Source organism: Ursus americanus, chromosome 35, assembly GCF_024610735.1.
Source record: "Ursus americanus isolate L20-20 chromosome 35, mUrsAme1.1.p, whole genome shotgun sequence".
Taxonomy (NCBI): Eukaryota; Metazoa; Chordata; class Mammalia; order Carnivora; family Ursidae; genus Ursus; species Ursus americanus.
In genome coordinates, this window is record NC_142161.1 from 4192121 (window position 1) to 4199813 (window position 7693).

Sequence of the window (7693 nt, forward strand, 5' to 3'; positions counted from 1 at the left end):
CTGACACTTCACCCAGAGACCTGCCCCCTTAATGTAACTGGAATCACTGTCCCCTCAAGAGAAGGGGGCTAAGCCAGTATGTGCTTCAGGAACACCCTGAAGTGGGGTGGGGTCTTCAGCTCCAACCGAGTGACCCCCCTCTGCTATGAGCCACCATTGGAGAGGCAACCATCTGAGTCTTGAAGGACTATTTGTCTTCTCGGTTTGCCCATTAAAATCCCGTTCCCCTGGGTCACATGGAAAGCCTTAAGATATCACCTTAGTTACCAGATAATATCTTGGCAGGAAATTCCACTCGACTCTGCACTCCTCGGGATGGGCGGCGTATCTTGTTCATCCGTGGGTCTGCAACACCCAGCGCGTGACTGGCACACCACAGATGCTTAATATACACTTAACTAGCAAAGGAACAAATAAGTACTCAGTGCCATTAGGCACCGGGAAGGAAGCCAAGTTGGTGGGGGCCGTGGGGAGAGCCTAAGAGAAAGGAAAATGGAGATGAAGAGAGGAGTCGGCTGGGTGAGCCACTATTTCACCGTTTTGCCAAGAGCTAAGAGTGACCTGTCAAGAACCATCAGGAAAAGCAAAACCTGAGTGATGGCCCATTGGCCAGTGAAGCCCCCAGGCGGGCAATCATCCAAGAGAGTCTGGAGGATGGTACTCCAGGCGCCAGGGAGTCAGAACTCGGGTCACTGCACCACCATTCCAAGGTCAGGGGCCAAAGGTCACATTACTGACCGCCTCACTTTCCCCACATTAAGACCCAGCCTACTTCCTGGACGGAGGGCGGGCCTGGGGAGCAGCCAGGTGGGGCCGGGTGTGGTCACTCTGTTAAGCGCCCTGACCCGGGAGCACTTTGTGGAAGGCCACCTGGTTTCCAGACCTCATTTCACCCAGACACACACATGCGTAAGCTTTCCTCCGAGTATCACACGGAGAGCTGTATTTTGAAATTAATAAACAGGTCAGACACTGAGTCAGTAGCCAGAAGTAGGACAGGAAGTGGAAAAAGGCTCCCACTTCCCGCCAGGTGTTTGGGGGCTTAGGGCCTCCCCTCCCCATTTCCATGACGTCATGGTTGCCCCGAGGGCAAGTGGGGCACCCTTTGAAGCTCTCCCGCAGAAGCCACATCCTCTGCAAAGGGGAGTTAAAAATACTGAGTTAGAGATAGCATCGCCCCAGGCCACGTGCCTGGGCCAGGCTGGCTGGGCCGTTACACCGCCACCGACCGCAGGTGCGACCGGAAGACGGGGAGCTGGGGGGGGGGGGCGCTGGCAGGCACCCAGCAGCAGGCGGGGGAGGTGCTGCGAACCCCCTGCAGAGAAGCCTCCGCCGCCCCGCCTCCGCCCCGCCTCCGAACTGAGCCCTCGGATCAAACCTTGACCACACCTGTTTAAACATTCGCTAAATACTGGCCCTCAAAGCTTCCGTCCAGCCCAGCCTCCCCCAGGTGTGGGGCCCCAAGTGCCCCCCAACACACACACACACACACACACACACACACACACACACACACACACACACACAGCTGGGGCTGGCTGGTTCTCCGAGGAAGACCCTCACTCCAGGCCGAGGCCGAAGCGCCGGGAGACGGCCCTGAGAGACCTCTGCTTCTCGGAGACCAGTAGCCCGGGAGGCAGGAGGCCAAGCGCCAAGGAAGGAGCCACAGAACCGAGACCAGAACCCGAAACGCGCAAAACGCGCCGGGTTGGCGCGTCCCGCTCGGTGGAAGTGTCCCGCGCCGCCCAGCTGGGGGCAGCAGCGCTCCACCAAAAAGGCCTCTTCCCCTTAGTCCGTTTATTCTGGGGGAAGGAAAGCCCCCCAAAGTTGGAAAAATCTCCATCAGAGGAAAATAAAAGGGCAAGTGACTTTCCTTCCGCGAACGGAGCCCCTGCCCTTTGCCAGGCTCTGCACGGGGCTCCAGAGCTTGGGTGATCCTAGCACCTCCCTTACAGGGAAGTGGGTCCCCGGGTCAGGCCCTGCAAGCAGCAGGGGGCACTACCTGCCCGGTGTCATCAGGCTCGCTCACAGAGCGCTGGGGTGGGGTGGGGAGCTAGGGGGAGCCTTAGAGAGAGCTGTGCATTCAGAATGGGGAGCCTGGGTCTACCCCTGCCCTGGCCTTGTTGCCCTGGGCAGGTCACTAACTGCCCACAGCCTCAGTTTCCCAATGAGATCAATGCTGTCTCTTGTAGGGTAGTTTAAGAACCAGGACTTTCTTTCACGTTGCATTCCTGCCACATGCCAGACCCCGTGCCAGGCTCTGGGGACTGTCTCTGTCCAACTGTATGACTCCACATCGATGAAGTTCAAGATGAGGCAAAACGAACCACCAGTGATAGAAATGACAACAGTGGATGCCTCTGGGGTAAAAGGATCGACTGGAAAAGGGCATGAGGGGAGTTTCAGGGTGGTGGAAATTATCTGTATCTTGTTCTGAGTGATGGTTACATGGGCGTATACTCAGGTCAAAATGTGTTAAAATGGACACCTAAGACGTGTGCATTTTAGCGTATGTAAATTTGATCTCAAGAAAGTACTGTTCCTATTAAATACAGTTTCTGTCCTCAAGGAGCTAACAGTCCAGTGCGTATGTAGGCATGAAAGAGACGTGTCAATTACTGTATTTGCATGATGGCGTTTCCGTTACCAGATTTGGGGGACGAGTCCTCGGGAGGAGTCAGGAGAACCGCCCCCCACTAGTGTTCAACATTGGAGTCCTAATTTTTCATCCATCATGTGGATACAATACAACGTAGCCCGCCAGCTTCTCGATGCCATCGGAGGGATAAGCGTGTCCAAGCTCAGTAAGCACACATGTTCAAGGAAACACCTGGGAAAGGGACCGTGAGCCCACACGCTGACCGTCAGGCTGGCCCACCACGCTGCCGGAGGCCAGCCCCTGGCCAGCTCCAGGCTCCCAGGCCCCACTAGTGTGTGCTGTTTCCCACAGCAGATGACCCCTTTCCCTTCAGCATGGCCCCAGGAGCTTCTCACCGCACCAGCAGGCACGCTTGCTTCCTCCCTCCGTGGCTCCCAGCTTCCAGGAGAGCTCGACCGAGAGCCTGCCAGAGACAATGGCAAGGCTACGGCCCAATTTCTGACAGTAGCCACCACTCCCAGCCCCAGAGCACCCCCACCCCGAGCACTTTTGGTTCTTATCTCCCCTCTCAGCCTCTGGGGCCTCTCTGTCCTCAGAAAGGTTCCCAGGAGACCCCGCAGAACACAAGGTCTGAAAGCGCCCTCCAGTGGGCCACCTTCTCGGGTGGCCATCTTCTCACAAGCCAGAACACCTAAGTGGCTCCAGGGGGCTTTCACCACCTCAGGGAAGAGCCCAGTCTTCCTGTTTGCTCTGGAAATGGGAGCATGTTTCCATCCCAGAGACAGTAGGCAGAGATCCCCCCTTTCAAAAATCCCACTGAGGGAGAGCAGAGTGCCTGTCTTCCCTTTCCCTGAACCACCCAAACACAATTCGGTCAAGGAGGAGAAAAGAAAATATTAGGGGGAGAGCCTATAAATGTAAGACAAGGCTGGCAGGACTTAAGAGAGTTTAAGTAGATGAAGGAATGTGGTTTAGAAAGTGGTGAGCAACTGGTCTCCATTTCATGCTTCCAGCCTTGATCAGGGGAAACTGGGTTAACCTTAAAAAGGACGTCTCTCCAGCGGAGACCTCAAGACACTATTTTTAGCAAACTCTAGGGTGTCCTCACTTCTCCTTGCTCACCCGTTACTCCGGTGATTTACCAAGCAACAGGGTGGCCAGCATCCCTATCTAGAATCTGTTCCGAACAACGGCCTGTTCACCAAAGCAAGCATTATCTCCATGGAAAACCTAAGCAGGAGCCGAGTAGGATCGCCCCCTCCCACACAGGAGGAAGCAGGTGAAGCGGCTTGCTTGGGATCACGGGGCACTAGGGCCGCAACAGCACTAAATTCAAAGCCCCCGGTTTTGCACGAAGCGCGGTGGACACCCAGTACCACCCAGTTCCAGATGCTGCCATCAGAGAGGAACGAGCGGGAAAGGCCTGCGGTCTCTGGACTCAGCCAAGACCAGCGTCTCATATTCTGCCTGGCTGTCCCTTCCCTCTTCCCCTCTTCTGTGACTGTTTGCACCTCCTTGGTCCCCCTTGAGGATCAGACTAGAAGGCAAGGCAGAGGCCTGCCCCTTTAGCTGTCGTCAGTCCCCTGAGGCAACACTTCTCCGCACGTGCGGACTCCACTCCTCACTCACGTGGCAACTCGTTAGCAAAGTGGTGACCAGGCCGGCGGGCCTCGGCTCTCTCAGTGGTCCGATCTCAGCCTAAAGGCCACGGTCTCAGAAAGCGCTTTCCTGACCGCAGCTTCTGAGAAGCTCCCTCCCCAGCTCCACTTAACAACCCCGTCAGACTGTGGATTTCCTCCGCTCCCCATAGAACACCGCCGTTCTCTGTCCGTGCTAACCTGGCTCTCTTCCCAGCTGGGATGTAAGACTCAGGCCAAGGCGCCTGGGCTGTTCTGATCACCTCCGCATCTCTAGTACCTGGCACAGAGTAGGCACTCAGATATTTTCCCACTAAGTAATGGAGTCCTAGAAAGAAGGTGTTCTCCCTCCGGATGGGTCTTACTAAGTAATAGCCTGAAACTAGACTGGGGGGAAATGTTGCTAATTGTTGAAGCTGAGTGTTGGGCATCTGGGAGTTTATTTGACTAGTCTGGCGTGTCTGTGTGTGTGTGTGTGTGTGTGTGTGTGTGAGAGAGAGAGAGAGAGAGAGAGAGAGAGAGAAAATTCCAATAATAAAAAGTTAAAACCAAAGTTGTTCACCCGTTATTTAAAAAAGCAGAGCAAGCCTGAACAGCTGACCCGAAAGAGGACTCCTAGCAAAGTCTCTCTCCCCTGGGGAAAGAGAAAGGCCTGCCACTGGCTGCCATAGTCCTGTAGCCCAAAGCTGGACGTGCTGCTGAGGGAGAAAATCAGTATGTGCGAGATGGTTCTCAGCGCTTCTGATCACCGCCGTGAGAGTACTGACAATTTGTGGAGCGATTACATCAACAAGGTGCTCTCACATTTTGTTGCGACAACGTGTGAAGTATTATTATCCCCATGCTTATTAGTTTACTGTTTGTTGCATTCAATGCCTAATCCAAATGCTTTGGGATAAGACAGAAATAAGATTCAGACCCTAATACTTGCAAACTGAATTTCCACTTCCTCCTCTGGAAAGGAATACCACTTTCCGACCACAGGGGATTTATAGGGAAACAGAAATAGCAGGCGGGCACTTCCTGCCATTCTGGACACATGGTAGACACTCAATGCTAGCTCACGCGCTCCTGGACAGCCAGGGCCGTGCCGGATCTTTTATAACCCCATGCACTATGGACTGCAGTACCTTGGTGCCTAATTATTTGAATTTTTTTTTTAAGACTTATTTATTTGAGAGAGAGCTCGCATATGCGGTGGGGAGGGACAGAGGGAAAAGGTGAAGCAGTCTCCCCACTGAGCAGGGAGCCCCAGGCAGGGCTTGATCCCAGGACCCCAGGCTCAAAGACAGACGCTTAACCCACTGAGCCACCCAGGCGCCCCTATTTGCTAAATTTTAGAGGCAGCACAAAAGGTCAATACAAACAATAAATGGCAGAACGGATTCTTAAACCAACACTTTCCATCAAGCAAAATGCTTTGCAAAATGCTTTCTGCAACACCAGGCTGCCTGGGGGGGGGCGGGGCTGGAAAATATACCTCTTTTTCATCCCACTGACAGAAGTTTTGCAATAAGCTGGGGCCCTCTTATTAAGTCAGTGTAAGCAAATAAAATGTGTTTTAATTTTGCTCTTCAGAAGCTTCCTCCCACTCTTTTCTCATTTCCTCATCTAAGAGCCCTTGTTCTGGGAAGTGCTGCCTGCCCCCACAGGAGACATCCACTTTTGATATTTGGTAAATGTGTAAAAATTAAATGTAGTTCCAAGGTCATACAGCACTCAAACGTCAGTCTCGCCACTCCGAGCCTCTGGTAACCGGCCGTGCTAGCTCTCTGGGCCTCCACAACCAGGGAACGGGCCTCCGTGACCCTCCACCGCGGATTTTCCAACTATCATAACAAAAGTATCTTGAAGCCCGAGATGAAAGGGTATGATCAAAGAGGCCAAAGGTATCGGCTGCGAAGAGAAGAAAACACAAGAGATGGTTTCCACGTGATAGGGGACAGGAAACGTGTGGGCAGGAGGCGCTCAGGCCGGGCTTCCCACCGCTGCAGAGAATGGCAGGGCACAGACTATGTACAGTGGTGGTGGCCGATGGCTTCCGGCCCCACAAAAGGGCACAGAAAATAAAAATACACCCAGCTCATAAAAGGTGTTGAGCCAGAGGCAGCAGGAAATGCTGCTACTCTGTGTATGTACCGTGGTACTCAAAATCCACTCGTTCGACATGCTGTATGGAGCACCCATGGGGAAGGCCCGTGAGAGGCATCACCACCACACAGCTGGTCGGTATTAAGAAAGGTCCAGAAATAGGAAGAGGCATCTAATGAGCAGATTACCTATTCTGCTTCAGTGCCTCTCATCTACCATGTCTTCAGCTACTTCAGCTAAAAAAAACAAAACAAAACAAAAACAAAAAACACCAAAGAACCAGAAACTCAATTATGGGAGTGGAATGGGGGTAATAACATTCTTTTAAGCTTCAAGGAATAGTCCCACAGCTAATTCTTCTGTATATACAGAGTTGAGAACCACTGAGCAAGTCAACAGCAGCCTAAAAACAAATGAGTCGCTTGTAAAATGAGCTTTTAACTAAATTTAAAGTCAAAACTCCAAAAGCATTCTAGAGGCTTTTTGTCCTGTGGCAAATGGTGAAAAGACACTGCAAAGATGAATGTTTCCCGTTGATGGTCACTGGCTTGAGTAAATTATCTCTGAGACAATAGATAATCTGATAAATGGGAACTTGCTATCTGCCCCACGTTATCTCAAGATCATTAAAAGACATGAACAAAACCTGTATATTAAAGGCTCTGAAAATTGTAATGTTTTCCTTGATAAAATTCTTTTTTCAGATTGATTGATTGATTTGAGAGCAGGGGGAGGGGCAGAGGGCGAGGGACAGGGAGAGAGAATGCCAAGTAGACCCTCCCACCCCTCCCCCCCAGCACGGAGCCCGAATGCAGGGACTGATCCCACAACGCTGAGATCACGACCTGAGCGGAAACCCAGACTCAGATGCTTAAATGTTAACTGAGCCACCCAGGTGCCCCTTCCTTGGACAAAATTCTTGTTCCCAGTTTACAACCGATTTGCCTCAAAGTTCACTTTTTTTTATTCAAAATACCTGTTTATCGATCTTAACTAAAAATAATCTAGAAGAACCCGGAGCAGGGCTCCTCGGCCTGGCGGCACATGAGATCAGCTGGCTGGCTTTACAAAGTACAGATGCCTCCCTCGAAGATTTTTATTTAATTGGTCTGGGATGTGACCTGGGCATTGAGCTCTCGCTTTTAAGTTCCCCGAGCGATTTGAACGTGCAGCCAGGTTGGGAGAACCTCGAGAGCACGACTCATCATCTCGGTAGTCAGCTGAATTTAAATAGTGGGATTCTCCGCGTAACTTAGGTCCTATATATAGCACCCGAGATGGAAACAGGGCTGCTAGCATGATACATGTAAATACGCCCAGACTTCGGCCAGCAGATCCATTGCTCTACACAAGCTGCGTCGGGACT